The sequence below is a fragment of the Lissotriton vulgaris genome, chromosome 10 (assembly GCF_964263255.1).
Source record: "Lissotriton vulgaris chromosome 10, aLisVul1.2, whole genome shotgun sequence".
Lineage (NCBI taxonomy): Eukaryota > Metazoa > Chordata > Amphibia > Caudata > Salamandridae > Lissotriton > Lissotriton vulgaris.
In genome coordinates, this window is record NC_141698.1 from 248,004,762 (window position 1) to 248,023,659 (window position 18,898).

The 18,898-nt window shown below is 42.5% G+C and overlaps 1 protein-coding gene across 1 annotated transcript in view; it reads left to right on the forward strand.

The window, feature by feature from the left end:
* The window catches only part of LOC147685047 (cytolytic toxin-alpha-like), a 340,193-nt gene that overhangs the window by 140,110 nt on the left and 181,185 nt on the right, over window positions 1–18,898 (forward strand). Inside the window, exons 5-6 of the mRNA XM_086940934.1 lie at window positions 3,665–3,709; window positions 3,791–3,844. The gene's annotated coding sequence lies outside the window, so the exon portion shown is untranslated. The remainder of the gene's footprint in view (window positions 1–3,664; window positions 3,710–3,790; window positions 3,845–18,898) is intronic.

An 18,898-nucleotide genomic window follows, 5' to 3' on the forward strand; every position in this document is an offset into this window, starting at 1 on the left:
ATGACTTGGAGAATTTGTTCCTTAACACTCAAAGAATCTACTGTGCCGATGATTTTAGAATTGGGAATGATTGCTTGTGTCTTAATTTCCTCTTTTCCTTCTGCTGTACCCATTCGGGACAAGGCGTCCGCTTTTCCGTTCTGAGCTCCAGGTCTGTAGGTAATGACAAAGTCGTAGTCGGCGAAATACAATGACCAACGAAGTTGCCGAGGCGTTAAGGTCCCGGCTGATTTTAAAAATTTCAAATTACGATGGTCGGTGTAAACTGTGACTACATGATGGGCTCCCATTAAGTAGTGTCTCCACTCCTTGAAGGCGTCTTTTATTGCTAATAGTTCCTTTTCGGTTATTGTATAGTTGATTTCTGCTGGAGTCAATTTCCGTGAACGATAGGCCACGGGGTGTAGTTGACCAGTTTCCTTGTTCCTTTGAGAAAGTATACCTCCTACAGCCAGATCTGAAGCGTCCGTTTCAACATAGAAGGGCTCAGATGGGTCTGCATGAAGAAGGATCGGAGCTGAAGTAAATTCATCTTTTAAGGCCTTGAACGCTAATTCTGCTTCCTCAGACCATTCAAATTGTACCCCTTTCCTCAACAGCCTAGTGAGACGAAGGATTCGGCGGGAGAACTCACTAATGAACCGACGATAGAAGTTTGCAAAACCAATGAATGCTTGTACTTCTTTTACACTGGTTGGGGACTTCCATTCCAACACTGCCTGAATTTTCCGCTTGTCCATGTGAATACCCGACTGCGAGATTACAAAACCCAGGAACTCAACTTCCGTGACATTGAAAGCACATTTTTCCAGCTTGACAAATAACCTGTTTTCTCTCAGCTTTTGTAGAATCTTTTGTACTTGGTTCCGATGTTCTTGTACATCGACAGAGTAAATCAAGATATCGTCAATATAAACTATTGCACATTGATCTATGTATTCACTGAGAACATCGTTTATGAAGTGCTGAAACGCAGCAGGGGCATTGCACAACCCATAGGGCATCTTCTGATACTCGAACAGTCCAAAACGGGTTCTAAACGCCGTTTTCCATTCATCCCCAGCCCCTTCTCGGATGAGATGGTATGCCCCTCTTAGATCCAACTTCGTGAATATCCGTGCCCCCTTCACCTGGTCTAACAAGACGGAAATGAGAGGAAGTGGATATCTATTCTTCTTGGTTATTCGGTTGATTGCGCGATAGTCTATGCAAGTCCTCAACTCGCCTTCTTCCGTCTTCGGCACGAAGAATAGAGGCGAGGAGACTGGGGATTGAGAAGGACGAATGAATCCATTTGCTAAATACTTGTTGAGGTACTCTTTTAAATGAGCATGCTCCTTTTCAGTCAGAGCATAAACCCGACTGCACGGCATATTTGCCCCTGGTTCAAGGTCTATTTTACAATCATAGACACGATGCGGTGGTAACTGTTCCGCTTCCTGCTCATCAAACACATCTTTAAAATCTTGATATTCCGGGGGTATCGTCTGGGTATTGATTACGCACACCGTTGCATCAGCTGAACATAAGGCTTGGGCAGGATTCTCCCGATGGGTCTCTATTTAGTTTCCGAAACAGTTGTTCCTACAGTAATCTGAAGTCATTTCTATGGTTCTGGCAGCCCAATCTATCGTTGGATTATGCTCAGTGAGCCAAGGAAGCCCAAGAATCAACTGAAACTGAGGTGCGTCGATCAAATTAAAATGAATGTCTTCTTGATGGCCATCCTCTCGAATTAACTGCACCAATTCCGTGTGACTTACTATAGGGCCAGAAGATAAATTTGTCCCATCAATGATTCTGACTGATTCACTCTTGTCTTTAGCTATGGCTCTCAACCCAATCTTACTTGCGAATTTCAGATCACAAAAGTTTCCAGTTGCCCCTGAATCCACAATAACTGTTATGCCTTCTCGCACTTCTTGACGGAACTTGATGGTCGTTGATAATATGAGATGTGGAGAAGACGACTGTAGGGTGTTAGCCAATTGGTGTTCTTGTGGAGTTGGTTCTTGACTCGCATCCACCTGTACAACTCCTTCTACAGGTGGTGCAGCTAGTTTTCCTTCGGCTTATAAGATCCTTTGCGTTTCTTTGGACAATTCCTCACAAAATGTCCGCTTGAACCACAATACATGCATAGATTGCTGGCTCGTCTTTTCTCTTTTTCTTCCTTAGTAAGCGGTCCCCTTATAGTTCCGATTTGCATCGGTTCTGAGCTGTTACCTCCTGCTGCACCTTTTCCTGGTTCAAACCTTGCTCTATAAAAACGGGGTACTGTGCTTCGAAACTCACGTCGTCTTTCTCCCTTCCGTTCCCCTTGACGGAAATCCAATTCCAATACTAGATCTATTAGGGCAGATATCTCAGTGGGTCGATTAGGTATTTGTGCCAGTCCATCTTTTAATTCATCTCGTAGGCCACGATAGAATATTGCAGTTCTTTTACTTTCGGGCCAATCAGTCTCCATAATTAACTTGTTAAATTGGGCCAAATACGCTACTAAGTCTCTATTGCCCTATTTCAGATCCAACAACTCATTGTCCACTGCCTGCAAGATTCTTCTTCGGTCGAATATTCGCAAAAATTCTTTTTTAAACTCAGCATAATTCTGCAGAAGAGGTTCATCTCTTGATACCAAAGGCATAGACCATGCGGCCGCATCCCCACTCAAATATGATAAGATGAATGCCACTTTAGATTGTGCGTCAGGGAAGATAGAAGGGCTACACATAAAGTGCAAGGAACATTGTGTGATGAACACCTGTGCTTTCTGTGGGTCCCCATTAAATCTCTCTGGTGCCGCTAGGGGTATAACCGGGGACAAGGAATGTATGACCTGTGTGGTTGATTTGCTAGTTTCCCCCGTAGATGTTATGGGAGTCTCCCTATTTCTTAAAAGTGATGGCCCAACTTGCTGCGCTAACTCTGCGGTTTCTTTTCTGGAATTTATCACCTCTTGCCTCAACCTTTGGTTTTCTTCTTTTACCGCTACTAACTCCTTTTGTATAGTATCTAAAACCGCCCCCAATGTCTGCAAATTAATTCCCTCAACCATTCTGTTCGGGTGCAAGTTTACAACGTGGGCACTTCACTCTGTCAGAGTCCACTTTCTTACCAACTCTTCCTCTCGAAGACTTGCACAGGAACAGAAGATTCTAGCTTTCCGACTCCCACTTCCAACCAATCAGAATCAGAATTATATCTTGACTCTAACTGATTAGATAGAGGGAAGGGGAAAATTGGATAAAATAACGAAATAAATAAAACAGAGAAGAGACTGGTCCTGATCCTCTGGAGTTCCGTAGGAATCTTCAATCAGCTTGCAAATCAGCTTCTCAAAGAACCCTAGGAAAACTAAACACATACAAGATAATAAATCACTGTACCTGAGCTACTCTGGTCTTCCTATTACTGTTTCTAAGAACACCTACCCAGGAATCAGTAACGACCTGCCGCTCTTCTATACTGAAGTGTAGCTTGGTGAATGATCTGCCTATTCTGTATTTCCAGATGACAGCTTTCCCTTTTACTTCTGCAAATGACAATAGGGTTATTACTTTCTGCTCACTGCTCTGTGCTTGCAATATTTAATGCTGCTTGTTTTCTCCACCTACCAGTGTTGTCTAAAACGTTGTCCTTATATTGTTTTCTTTTTGTACAGGGACCTTCTCCTGAATAGATGAATTAACCTCATTCAACCCTCCAGGTAAGTTTCCTATTCTTCTGCTTGTAAATTCTTTCACAGTACCTAAACAACCTCTCTAACACTGCCCCTATTCTTTTCTAGATAAACGTGAAGTCTTCTGTCTTGCACTGGTTCAGTGGACGAAATTCAGCATTGGTGAGTCGGATTCACTCAATTAAATGTTCATTAACCTTTCCTTGCATTGATAATGTTGAGATAACAATATTTACACAGTCTCATGAACTTGCACAGAATACAGGAAACATTCCACTTAGCTCTGTATTTCTCCTCTACTTCGAATTAGTCTCTCTCCTTCTGCTTCCATTAATAAATGACTGGAAATCACAGCTCTGGAAAGATTCCTCTCTGACACGCTGTTCCAAAGGCTCCGGTTTCTTCTCTGAAAACACGAACTCTGCCTGAACACTCTGTAAACTCTTGACTACGTGAACCCAAGGTCAAGGCAATGAAAGTTGAAAAAACTCTTCACTGACTGGAAACGTTTCTTTGCTTATATTCCTAAGACACTCTCTGACGCGACCTCTGTGACCGGATTCCTCGGTGAAGTGCGCAGTTCCAAAGGAACGCGCGCTGCACCTGGACTCTCAATCACGCGCTGGGAAGGCTAGACTGCTAACCTAGCATTCCGCGCATTCCACAACTCGGACCAAGTCAAGTCTCGGCTGACGCGCCATTTTCTTGTCTTTAAACACATTGAGTCTGCATTAAGCTTGCTAAAAGGAGGGATCCTGACAGTAGCACTGAAGGCTGTTCTTCGAGGGGAATTTTTTGCGATCTCCTCGGCTGACAATAAGGAGCGGCAGGCCAAGAGAGATGAACTTACGGATCGGGTTTGAGAACTTGAGCAGATACATCGCAGGACGGGGGCTCCTAGAATTTGGCGGCAGCTCAAGGAAGCAAGGAAGCTCCTGGCGGCCCTAGACCTCGATCGGGCGGAGTATGCTGCACTGCGGCTGCGTCACACCTTCTATACTGGAGGGGACCGTTGTGGCAAGTTGTTGGCCAACAGGCTCCGGGTGACGCGACAGAAACAACTGGTTAAGGAGATATCCAACCAGGCGGGGATGGTGGAGACGGAGGATGCTCATATAGCGGCCATCTTCCGCGGCTTCTACAAGGATCTTTATGCAGGAGAGCCCCCGGATGAGATGGCAATGGCCGCTTACTTGGACTCGGTCACACTGCCTTCTCTGGAGCCTTTGCAGGCGGACCATTTAGATAGAGACATTCGGATAGAGGAGGTGGTTTCTGCTATTGCCAGGCTTAAACATGGCAAAGCGCCGGGTCCGGACGGATACACCGCGCTCTATTATAAAACATTTTGCACGACATTAGCCCCCATTATTACGCACCTCTTCAACTCCTTTGCTGAACCCGGAGCCATTCCACCCGATCTTCTCCAGGCCACTATCACGGTTATCCCTAAGCCTGGTAAGGACCCGAAACACTGTGGGTCTTATAGGCCGATCTCTCTTTTGAATATTGACTTGAAATTGTATACAGGGATTCTGGCCGCCAGATTGGCTCCCCACTTGCCCGGTCTCATCGATCCTGACCAAGCGGGTTTTGTCCCAGGGAGACAGACAGTGGACAACACGAAACGAATCGTCCACCTACTGGAGAAGGCCTCCCGGATTCCGGGAGAACGAATGATGCTGGCAGTAGACGCAGAGAAGGCATTTGACCGGGTGCATTGGCCTTATCTGGAGCGGGTGCTCATGAAAGCGGGTATAGGGGGAAAGTTCCGCTCCATGATTCTTAACTGTTACAAACAGCCATCGGCGATGGTCCGCGTTAATGGACTCGCCTCTGAGACCTTTGGCATCGAACGAGGCACCAGGCAGGGTTGCCCACTCTCGCCCCTGCTTTTTGCTCTCTACATGGAGCCGTTTGCCCAGCGGGTGCGTGTTAATCCGGCGGTGACCGGAATCCGGATGGGAGGTTTTACGCACGCTATCAGCCTTTACGCTGACGATGTCATCCTGTCCATTGATGGACCCCGGACGGCTCTGCCGGCGTGTATAGAGGAGCTGGACTACTTTGGCGCGGTATCGGGGTTCAGGATGAATATGGGGAAGTCGGTGGCGTCAGATATCTCCCTCGAGCCGGCTACTAGAACCTATCTGCAACAGAGGTTTCCCATGCTCTGGTCATCGGGAGCGGTGCCCTATCTAGGGATCCAGATTGCTCCTACTTTGCCAGCTATGGTGTCGGCCAACTATCAAGCCCTGGGTGCCAAAATTAGAGAGGAACTGGGCCGGTGGAACCGTGGCACCTTTTCCTGGTTGGGCAGGATAGCTGCTGTCAAAATGATGGTCTTTCCCCAGGTACTGTATCTTTTTCGGGCCCTGCCGCTCCAACCGCCGGTGGGGTGGATCTCGCAACTGCAGGCAGACGTTTCCCGCTTTGTCTGGCAGGGAAAGAAACCTAGAATGAACAGAGCCCTCTCGCTGCTGGCCCCTGAAGCCGGTGGTTTAGGAATACCTGATTTTCGCAAGTACTTTCAGGCGGCACAGTTGCGTTATCTTGTGGAATGGAGTAGGTGGGAGTCCGATAAGCACTGGCTCTTCCAGGACCAGGCGGTGGCAGGGAGACCCTTGCAGGAGATCCCTTTCCTGCGTCGCCCTCACCGGCCCAAGAACCTCTACGCCTCCTTTATTACAAGGGTGCCCCTACGGGTGTGGGATGCTACCAACATTCTATATGGCCTTACTACGTTCCCGTTGCCGCTTACCCCATTGGTGGACAATCCGGACTTCACTCCGGGGATGGAGAGGGGAGCGTTCGCACAATGGAGACAGGCGGGGTGTAGAGCCTTATGTCACTTATATGGCCCTGAGGGGGTTATCCCCTTTCTACAGCTCCGTCAAGAGTTCTCACTCCCGGAGATAGAGCAACACCGTTCTATGCAAGCTTGCCATTGGGCCCTTCAGCCGCAAGTGAGAGAGACGCCCGATCGGCTTTTTCTTCCTTACTAAAAGTGGCTCCTGTCGCGGACATCGGACTCCAAACTGATTACAGATCTATACAAGCTGCTGCAGCCACCTGCGACACACCTTTATCACCCCGGGAGGGAGCGCTGGGAGCGGGAGTTGGGGAGGACACTGAGCCCTAAGGAATGGGAGCACATATCTTATAGAGCGAGACACTCGGCATACCACATGGGGCTCACTGATACACTGACCAAGGTCTCCACCTATTGGTATTATACACCTGAACGAGTTCACAAGTTTGATCATAGTAAGGAAGACACATGTTGGCGGGGGTGCGGGCACCGGGGTACACTCACGCATATTCTATGGGATTGCCCGCTCCTGGAGCCTTACTGGAAGGAAGTGTTGGATGAAATTGACTCTCATTTCGGCATTGAACTGCCGCGCTTTCCTGCTTATACCCTGTTGGGGCTTCCGAATGGTCTGATGTACCCCCTCAGATCCCGCAGGGGCAGGCAGATAGCGATAGCTCTATGCTCCGCAGTCCAAAACATTTTAATACACTGGCACACCGCTACAGTACCATCTATCACCGGCTGGCTCCATAGGTTGTGGCATGTGTTGGGTATGGAGAAATTGTCTCTCACGGTGGCGGGTGATATAGGGCAGTTCCGGGAGCTCTGGCAACCGTTTCATTCCTTATTGCTTACGGAATTTATGGAACTCACCTACCCCAAGTATCTCCGCCTCCTGCGGCTTCCGAACCCAGTAGCGTCTGCCCAGTGGTCTATTGCTGGACTCATTTTCCTTGTGGAACGTAGCTCTGATGTGTATCTTGGTTAGGGACTGTGCACTGGATGTGGGGTGGGTGGGCAAGGGGAGTTGGGATGTTGGGTTTTTGGGGGGGGTTGCAAGGGAAATGTCATTTCATGCTGGGACAACGCGCGACATATGTTACTGTACGGGCGTGGCCCATAGGGACGACATTTGCTAATGGTGTCACTGAGAGCTGGGCTTCTCCGCCTTGTTATATCGTTTTTTGAGATATGTGTTTGTCCCAATATGTTGTGCTGAATAAAATACTTTAAACCTAAAAAAGATACTAAATCAATATGAAAAAAATAAATATAACAATTAATACATTTGAAAATTATCATTGAAAAAACCTTTTAAATTCACTGAAAAAACCATAGGTTTCATGCCTGTTATAGTTAGGAATTAGCATTTAAAAAACCTTAGAAATTCACTGAAAAAACCATAGGTTTTAGGGGTGTTATAATTAGCTGGACATTTCACTTGTACAAAACCATTGAAATTCCTCCGTTATAGTTAGTTTTACTAACTATAACTCGCATGCCCGCAATCCACTGCTAATGATGTCACCTATTATATCATTCATGACATGGTCAGTGACATCACTGATTACATCTCAAATGACATCACTGATGACATCATCTACGTTCAATCTGATACATCTCATCATACACTAGTATAACCTTTCAACACTCATAAAATATGAAGTACCGTATTTGAAACCATTGACACACCAATACAAGTTTCTAAAAACCCAGTCAGTGATTCCTACATCTACACACACATCTTAACACTTACCTAAAGATTCAGTCATACATGCTAACAAAGATCAATAGAACACTATTAAATATACTTATACAGCTACATTGACATTACACACCAGCACACATCCTAATCACTTATGCAGTCATCCTACTCACTTATGCAAATAATTGATCATAATTACATTTACTAAGCTACACACTTATACAAACACCACTTTATTTATTAATATAGATAGTAACTCATACTTAGTGTGTCATAAAATCCCTATTACAACTATACAGTTTTCGGTCCAGTCACTCATACAATCACTGAGTCTTATGTATACTTATTTATATGCAATAACTGTCACATACACTGCCTTTTATATTTCTAGTTTATTGGACATGTATCATTGAGAAATATATTTACTCATCACCACACCCATAAAGAGATTCACTCACCCAAATAACTGTTCCACATACAGTCTTAATCTCATATACCTACTAAAGCAACTATCTACGCATCTTTGGACAGTCATACACCTCCCACCCAACCACACACACATTCACTATCCCATACAAATATTCACTTAACTAATTATTAACTAATATAGACTTTCACATAGCTACTAACCAACTTATGTAGTAGTTTACACAGCAAGCGATAAAGTGATACAGGTATTCACACAGTTTAATCACTATTCCATATATTTAGTGAGACACTTTAAATTAGTCACTTAGACAGTCAATCACAGTTCTACTAAATCCTCCATCCAGACACTTCTACACTTACTCAGTCTTCAATGCAGATTGCTATATACATAATACTTATTTAAATATCGAACCAAACCACAATCACTGGATGATGTCATCAGGGATGTCATCAGTGATGGCATTTGAGATGTCATCAGTGATGTCATCAGTGATGTCACTGACCATGTCATGAATGATGTAATATGTGACATCATCAGCAGTGGATTGCGGGCACGCGAGTTATAGTTAGTACAACTAACTATAACAGAGGAATTTCAATCGTTTTGTACAAGTGAAATGTCCAGCAAACTATAACACCCCTAAAACCTATGTTTATTTCTGTGAATATATATATATGTTCACTTTTGCCTGCAAATATGATGTTGTTAAAGCAAAAGTGAGTGTGGCTCTGCAACGGAGCAACATGCATGACACTGGGGAAACAGTTGTGGTGTCTCCCTCTGCCTCCGATTTAAGTTCGACTCCTGAGAGTGAAACGGAGGGGGAAGGAAAAGATCTTCAGCAGTGGGGTTTACAAAACTATCCCTGGCACAGGAGGTTGACTGCCTGTGCCAGGACAGGAGAGATACATTGAGACCTCGTGCGCACAAAACTCCAAAAACAATAGGAGAGCAAACCAAAAGCACAGCGAAAGAAGAAAGTGCTGCCAGCAACGTAAAGCAGCCGTACAAAAAAGCTGCGAGGGGAAGGTGGAATCGCAAAGCAAAATAGAGCCAGATACCACCACAAACACTGTAATAAACTTAACTGACATCACTTTAACGAAAGCGGAAACCCAGATTCTGGCCTTAGGACTCTCTTACAGCCCCGAAAGCAGCTTTAACTATTCAGACACCCGGATGGATGTATTTAGGTTCATCAGGAAACTTAAGTTGCAGAAATATCACAAACTGCGGGCTGAAAAACTGCCGGACTCTGGTCAACAAAACACATGTAGTCCTTCACTGTTTACAGCTGGCGATGTAAACCTGTTTCATGAATTGGTGACACAGCCACCACAAGTGATTTGGGGTTGGAAACTATGGATATAGGTGGGACTGTCAAAACATCATTCAAGCCCATATCTGTGTTTCAACCAGTCATGCTCCATGACAACCTTGATGTTTACCATGAGCAGGCAGTACTTGATTTAAAAAAACTTTACAAATCTACACATTTTGCGAGGCACAAATATAGCCATCAACAACAGTGCTATGTACAGCTTATGAAGAAGTTGCAGGACAATGATAACCTGTTTGTGAGACAATCTGACAAGGGGGGAATATTGTCCTGTGGCCACGGACGCTGTACATGGAGGAAGCCCACCTCCAGTTGAATGAAATTGCATGCTATAAAAAAAGACACATCAATATTGTCAAGGCCTCTTGGAATGATTATTATGGTAAATTACTTGCTTGGAAAAGTGGGTGGTTACTGTTTGATGATGAATATCGTTTTTTGAGAAATTACCATCCAGTAATCCCCTCAATTTATTTCATTCCAAAAATACACAAAAATGAAACCAAACCCCCTGGTAGGCCCATTATTTCGGCCATAGGTAGTATTATGGAAAATACCACAAAATCATAGATTATTTTCTTCAAGAATGGGTTAAAGATTTACCATCCTACTTCCAATATACTTCTGATTTCCTCAGAAAAATTCAGGGAATACAATGGAGTGATGATTTGATTTTAATAACTATGGACGTCACTATACATCTATATGCCATCAGGATGGTATCAAGGCAATACAACATTATCTAAACCGTAGGCCGGCATTTCTCTTTCTGCACAACAAAATGCTAGTCAATATGGTCACTACATGTTTAGAGCAAAAAAAAATTCTTCTCGTTCGACAACCATATCTATCAACAAACCAGGGGAGTTGCGATGGGTGCCTGCTTCTCAGCCAGCTATGCTTGTTTGCGTATGGGGCTGTGGGAGGAGCAGGTCCTCATGGGGCACTTTAAACACATCATAGATCAACATGTACCCCTTTGGCTAAGATATATTGATGACCTGTTTTTGATTTGAAGGGGCCCCGAATCACTTTCCATAGACTTTGTTGATCAGATAAATAGAAACCAGCTTAACCTTGAGTTTACTGCAAACATGCGTAAATCCTCAGTAGTCTTTCTAGTTGTGGAGGTATTTATAAAGGATGAAGCTATCTCCACTAGAATGTATTGTAAACCTACTGCGGGAAATTCTTTGCTAAATGCCACGAGCCATCACCCGCAACACCTAATTAAAAGCATCCCCTACGGGAGATGCTCCGGGTACGGCGCTTATGTAGCAGTAACATTGATTGCCAAGTAGCTCAGGAAAACAGCAAACAAAGGTTTCTAGAGAGAGAATATGCCCCGTTGGTTGTAGACAGAGAGACCAACAAAACATAATTGCTCACCAGGGACCAGGCGCTTGCTAAAAAGGATGACATACATATACCACTAAATAAATTGGAACCTTCTAGCAGGGTCATACTCACATATAACAAACAGCATAGAGCTATCAGGAAAATCCTAAATAAAAAACTGGAACCTGGTATTGAATGACCCTGTAATTGGTGTGGATATGTCTAGACAATGTCATACACCTCAATTGGCTTTTAGAAAGGCTAGATCTATGGGCAACTGCCTGGTTGAAAATAGTCCAGAAATAAGAGCACCCACCAATTGGTTATCAACACAGAAGGGCTTTACTAAATGTGTATCGTGTAAGGCTTGTAAATTTGCCAAGAACAGAATAGATTACACTACACCTTTCAAGCCAAATCCAGTATGTATTATTAAAAGACTCAATTGCAAAACAGTTCATGCCGTTTATGTGCTGGAGTGTCCCTGTGCTTTATAGTACATTGGTAGCACTAAACTACCAGTACATAAAAGAATACTCCAGCACAAACGAGCCATTACTAACAAAGATCAGGCATATCCGGTGGCAAGGCATTTTGAGGTAGCCCATGAAAGTAACCCAATACATCTTAGTTACTTTGCAATTGACTGTGTTTCGCCATTTCGTAGGGGTGGCAACCATGAAGGCACCCTCCGCCTTTTAGAAACACGTTACATACTGGAGCTGAAAACAAAGTCACCGATGGGGCTCAACGCTAGCGAGGACTTATACACTTGCCTTTAAACTGTGGGATGTCCTTTCTTTTAAATTTGATCCTCCATAATCTGAATGAAATTTTTATATATGGCGCTAAGCTCTCCTTACTCTCCCTCTCTTTTATGTACATATTTATTCATCACACTTTTTTATGGTTATTGGTGTACTTAATTATATTCAAAGCATATCAATCGGTTCAAAGATGCTTCATATTTATGCGTATTTGTACATTAGCAGATTCATGGGTTCCACTCCAATGCATTTCAGACGAAATGGCCCTTTGTCAAGGAGGTAGTGCCGGTGGTGAATACTGTCAATAAACCGTAGTGGGAAGTGTGCTCAACTAAATAGCGCTTATAGTCAAAGCAAAAGTGTTCAAATAGACCGCTGGACTTTGGGGGCTGAGAGTGTAGATTTTCCCGCAGTTCGTAGCTGTAGCCTATCACATACATCTATATTACGTTGTCACATTCCTCATTCACCGTCTCTTGAACCAAAAGCGGCACCAATAGTTCATGAACCCGGTCCATTACCACGATGCGGCTTTACACTCTAAGAAGTAAGCTCCTAACACTTTCAAGTGCACTTGCTGTATGGAGCGAGTCTCCGCATGTAATATTTTCTAACAGTTGTCCCCACGTTACTTTTGCAGCACGCGATTAACCTTGTTGTCCTGCTACTTGGTAGTAAGTTGTGGATTTTGAATGTTTCATCGCTTTATCCATGCTCCATTGCATGCGCGTTTAATGCATTGCACCACCTCTTATAACCCTCACTTTGATCCTAGATACCGGCTCACGAGCACTCTTCTTTTTCAATTTAATAGCCCATCATATTCCGCCTGTTCACTCTCAGCCCCCAAAGTCCAGCCGTCTATTTGAACACTTTTGCTCTGACTATAGGCACTATTTAGTTGGGCACACTTCCCACTACAGTTTATTGACAGTATTCACCACCGGCACTACCACCGAACACCACCCTTAACCCAAGCATGTACTACCCCATCACCCTATTGCCTAAACCTTATTTCTATTATATCTTCTTCGTTTTGTAGATACTCCTTGACAAAGGGCCATTTCCCCCGAAATGCATTGGAGTGAAACCCATGAATCTGCTAATGTACAAATACGCATAAATATGAAGCATCTTTGAACCGATTGATATGCTTTGAATATCAACTAACCGACAAGAGGAATAAAACTAAAAGTTTGAAAATTTTCTCAAGAACTCTGTTGGAGTCTTTTTTGAACCTCATGGTGTGCCTCAACACAGGGATGCACTCACCTTGACGTGTGCACTTTTTTCTAATATATTCATAGCGTTATTGGACGGAAACGCCACCTGGGAGAGCACCCAACCTTTTTGAACCATCAGCCCTGAACTTGGTTAACCAGTTAACCTCCACCTGCCGCTGTGCACCTTCTGCATTCTAGTTGTACTTAATTATATGACACTTCACACATATCAGTTCACTACTTGGACTGGCTGGCTCAAGGATTGTACATATTTTGTTCGTCTTTTTTGAAAATATCAGCTGTATACCATGATTAGAAATATACATATTTGCCCAATTGGGCTATATTTTATGGGAGGAAAATCAATATGTCCTTTTTCTCTTTTTCAAACGTACATGTTTACACTCTAGCGTTATTTGCACTCAATATTGCTTTCAATTGGACATTCAGGGTACAACAGATTTATTTATACTATTGTGGTATTTAAATCGGCATTTTTAGCTTTTCTACATTTTTTTATGTTTTTATAGATTTTAAATGCTTATTGTTTTACCCTGTTATTATATGTATATTTCTGTATACAATTATGTACTTGCTCTACATTCATGCATTTAGCGCCGAGACACCCATGGGCCTTTGTTCGCGCTCTAGAAATATTACTAATAAATAAATAAATAAATATGCAGTTATTTATGAATATGCTCTTTTCTAGAGTGTTTTGCCTGTGCACCATGCTGGCATTTGAAAAAGAAAGTCTTTCCTCCCTGTTTCTTTTGCACTGATCAGCTGATTGCAATTGTAACCTGCACTAGCACTTTAAATGTTCTCTCACACATACGCAACGCGTCATGTGATCAAGGCCCAGGTGGGGCTGAAACGCGTTGTGGCGGCGATGCAGGGTGATTGAAAAATAAAAAATACCTGTCACGAAGAGCTTTGGGTCCGCACTTCATCTTTCCTGTGTGAGTGGATTCACAGATGAAAAGACTGCAATATATATATATATATACATCTCCAAACACGCAGCTCGAATTCCCGAGCTGTTCCACAAGTAAGGACACTCCAGCCAATATTCTTTGTCTCTGCGCTTGGTTTATTTTCGCGCGCACACTCAGTCAACAAACGCGTTTCGGCGTTGCCGCCTTCGTCAGTGCTGGCTGACAGAGACATTTTTTCATTTAAATAAAGTTTACAATCATCACCACATCACATGTTAAAAAGTAAACATAAAAAGAGGCACAGTAGTTCATTCGCTTTTGGCGGCCATCTTGTAACGTCTCTGATCGATATAAATGTTAAATCACATTTGCCTTAAGTTCATTGCATAGGTTTTAAACAAATAATAATGTGCGGAGTACGCAATGCATTTCATGTAAATTCAGCATTATATTACATCACCCCAAATGGGCTATTTTTTTCTCTTTTTTCTTTATCTCTGCAACCTCACATTTTGAGACATGTTGTTACCATAAAGTCTTACTGTTACAACACAATGACTTAGGTTTGAAAGAGTGTTTATTCCACCCTTATTCAACATATCATGCCCTGAATGGGCTTGTTACTGCGAAGACATTGGAATATACTCAAATCAGATGGTGTGGTGGGAAAGTCCTTATCTGACTACCCACTGGTAACATATCGAAGAAGTCACTCACTTAGAGACCACCTAGTGAACAGCCATCATGAAGTTAAGATAAAGAAGAAAGCCCCAGCTTTGGGTTTCTACCCATGTATGAAATGCAAGGCCTGTAGAAATTCCCAAAAGGTCAAAGAAAATGAGGTACCAGGAAGGGGACAAAAAAGACAAATTTCCAAACTATTGGACTGTAACTCAGAGTTTACAGTATACTGCTTGGTGTGTCCATGTGGTGAAAGGTACGTGGGCAGCACCATCAAACAGACCAAACTTAGAATCCTCGTACACATGAGGGCTATAAATTTGAAAGATCAAACCTATCCAGTGGCCCGGCACTATGAGAAGGTACATCAAAGTAATAATAATCTGCTGTCCTTCTTCATACTAGACCAATTGGTAAGAACAGAGAGAGGAGGAGACTGGGTCAAGAAGTTAAGAATGTTGGAGTCTCGTTATATTATCATGCTCCAAACTAAAAACCCAGTAGGTCTGAACAATGAGGAGGAAATGTGGGTACATTTACATTAACCCACACACGCAAAGCAGAAAATACTTCCCCTTCCACCTCTGACAATTGATAATGCTTAGCTTAACTCTCCTGCTGTATTCTTCCCTCCCCTTTCCCCATTACTGTTCTACCCTCTTTTTTACTCCCTTATATGTTTGGAGGAATGTGTTTATTTGATTAAGATGTGAAAGCCCATTCAGGGCAAAATAGTTGTGAATAAAGAGGGCATTATGAGGCACTTTCTGAGATGAGCATAGTTGTCCAAGATATCAGTAACGGTACCGATGCACTCTGATTCAAGAGTTCGTCGAGTAACAAGCCCATTCAGGGCATGATATGTTGAATAAGGGTGGAATATACACTCTTTCAAACCTAAGTCATTGTGTTGTAACAGTAAGACTTTATGGTAACAACATGTCTCAAAATGTGAGGTTGCAGAGATAAAGAAAAAAGAGAAAAAAATAGCCCATTTGGGGTGATGTAATATAATGCTGAATTTACATGAAATGCATTGCGTACTCCGCACATTAGTATTTGTTTAAAACCTATGCAATGAACTTAAGGCAAATGTGATTTAACATTTATATCGATCAGAGACGTTACAAGATGGCCGCCAAAAGCGAATGAACTACTGTGCCTCTTTTTATGTTTACTTTTTAACATGTGATGTGGTGATGATTGTAAACTTTATTTAAATGAAAAAATGTCTCTGTCAGCCAGCACTGACGAAGGCGGCAACGCCGAAACGCGTTTGTTGACTGAGTGTGCGCGCGAAAATAAACCAAGCGCAGAGACAAAGAATATTGGCTGGAGTGTCCTTACTTGTGGAACAGCTCGGGAATTCGAGCTGCGTGTCTGGAAATATTGTACGCACTCCACCGTGCGTTAAGGAGGCACCCGGGAAAATGAGGAGCGGCAGATGGTGGAAGTGAGTTGTGGATATATATATATATATATATATATATATATATATATATATATATATATATATATATATATATTCACTGAAAAAACCATAGGTTTCACACCAGTTATAGTTAGGAATTAGCATTTAAAAAACCTAATAAATGCACTGAAAAAACCATAGGTTTCACACCAGTTATAGTTACCTGGAAATTTTACTGACATAAAACAATTGAAATTCCCACGTTATAGTTAGTTGGACTCACTATAACTTGCGTGCCTGCAATGCACTGCTGATGACGTCACATATTACATCACTCATGACATGGTCAGTGACATCACTCATGACATCACTGATGACACCATCCAGTGAATGTGTGTCTTTCTGAAAAATAAATATGTTTTATATATGTATTTGTAAAGGACGATGGAAGAATAAATGGTTAAATAAGTGGGTAAATGGATGTTTTTTTTAAAAAGAATTGATTGGTTAACTGCCTTATTAAGTGTATCTTAGTGAATACATATATTAGCGAGTAACTTTTAAATATTGTAATATATGTATCAGTGTTTCACTTTGTGTATAAGTGGCTGCATGGGTTGGTGACTGACTCACAGTTTGTATGTGTTTTGAAGACAGCATATGTGCAGGACTGTATGGGTGGATGAGTGTGTATATGTGTGTGTTAGTGAGTGAATGACTTTCTCACTAGTGTCTTTATCAGTAACAAGATATGTTTTAATCTAGTATATGTGAGTATTGATGTATATAAGTGAGTATATGAGAGAGTGAGAGATTGTAAGAGTTCCTGTTTAAATAAGTATGTGTTTCTATAAGGGATTGTTTAAGTGAGTAAGTATGTGTAAGTTTCTTTAGAAGTAAGGTGGTAGTGTGTGTATAGTTGTATATGCAAATAAATGGATGTTCAATAGTTTATTTGCATGTGTGAGTAACTTTTGGATGACTGTCGGTGTGTAACAGGATGTATAGGTGTATCACTACATATGATGAGTGAGTATATGTATGAGTGACTATATAGAACTGTTGGTGAATGAGTGGATGTGTATATAGATGGTGGAATTACTGAATTGGTTGTTGTAACTGGTATAGGTATCTCCATTTTTTTGAAAATGTTAGTTTCTATTTTTGAATATGTGTTTCAAGGGTTACATTACACTGAAAGGATATCTGTCACTTTCTCACAAAGATGGTGTCATCAGTGATGTCATGAGTGATGTCACTGACCATGTCATGAGTGATGTAATATGTGACGTCATCAGCAGTGCATTGCAGGCGCGCAAGTTATAGTGAGTCCAACTAACTATAACGTGGGAATTTCAATGGTTTTATGTCAGTAAAATTTCCAGGTAACTATAACTGGTGTGAAACCTATGGTTTTTTCAGTGAATTTAATAGGTTTTTTAAATGCTAATTCCTAACTATAACTGGTGTGAAACCTATGGTTTTTTCAGTGAATTTCTTAGGTTTTTTAAATGCTAATTCCTAACTATAACTGGTGTGAAACCTATGGTTTTTTCAGTGAATTTTAAAGGTTTTTTAAATGCTAATTCCTAACTATAAGTCTCACTTTATAAGTAAGACTGTTAGCGCTCTAGTTGTTCTTTAGAACACTCTGGGACATTCTGTCATTGGGCTATAGTTGGGCTACATCTGGCTGATATTTGGTCTACATTTGTTTTTTTGTCTCTGGTGGCCATCTTTGGGCTACATTGGGCTACATTGGTCTACATTGGGCTACATTGGGCTACATTTGGGCTCTAACATATATATAGCCCAATGTAGCCCAATATATATTTTTTCAAAGTTAATTTTCGTAAAAACCACTGGAGCAAATATCCTGAGACAAGGCAAAGGCATATCGGGCTACCAGTCCCTACAATTTTGCCAAGTTTGGTGGAAATCCATTCAGCCGTTCGGGCTAAAAGTGAGTTCGACCGCCCTATGGAAATTAACATGGAGAAAACACGTTTTGGGACCCCCGTTTTATCTCTGCCCCCGCTTGACGAATCCCCCCCACATTTTCAGGGAAGGAGCGGAGCGGGCCACCTACTTTGAGAAATTCGCAAAGATTCGTCCACCGGCGCCAAAGTTATTCCCAATGGAATGTTGCGGATTTCCTATGGAAAGTAGATCCTAACTATAACTACCTACTGGGGACCGCCAGTAGGTAATATATATATGTATATATATATATATTACCTACTGGCGGTCGCCAGTAGGTAGTTATAGTTAGGATTTTTTTCAATGTTAAATCTCAAAATTCTATTTGGAATAAATTTGGCGCCGGTTGATGAATCTGCCTGAACATTTCCTCAAAATGGCCTCGCGGCGCTCCGCTCCTTCCCTGAAAGTTTGGGGGGGATTCGTCAAGCGGGGGCCAAGATAAAAGGGGGGTCCCAAAACGCGTTTTCCCCATGTTAATTTCCATAGGGCGGTCGATTTCACTTTTAGCCCGAACGGCTGAATGGATTTCCACCAAACTTGGCAAAATTGTAGGGACTGGTAGCCCGATGTGCCTTTGCTATGTCTC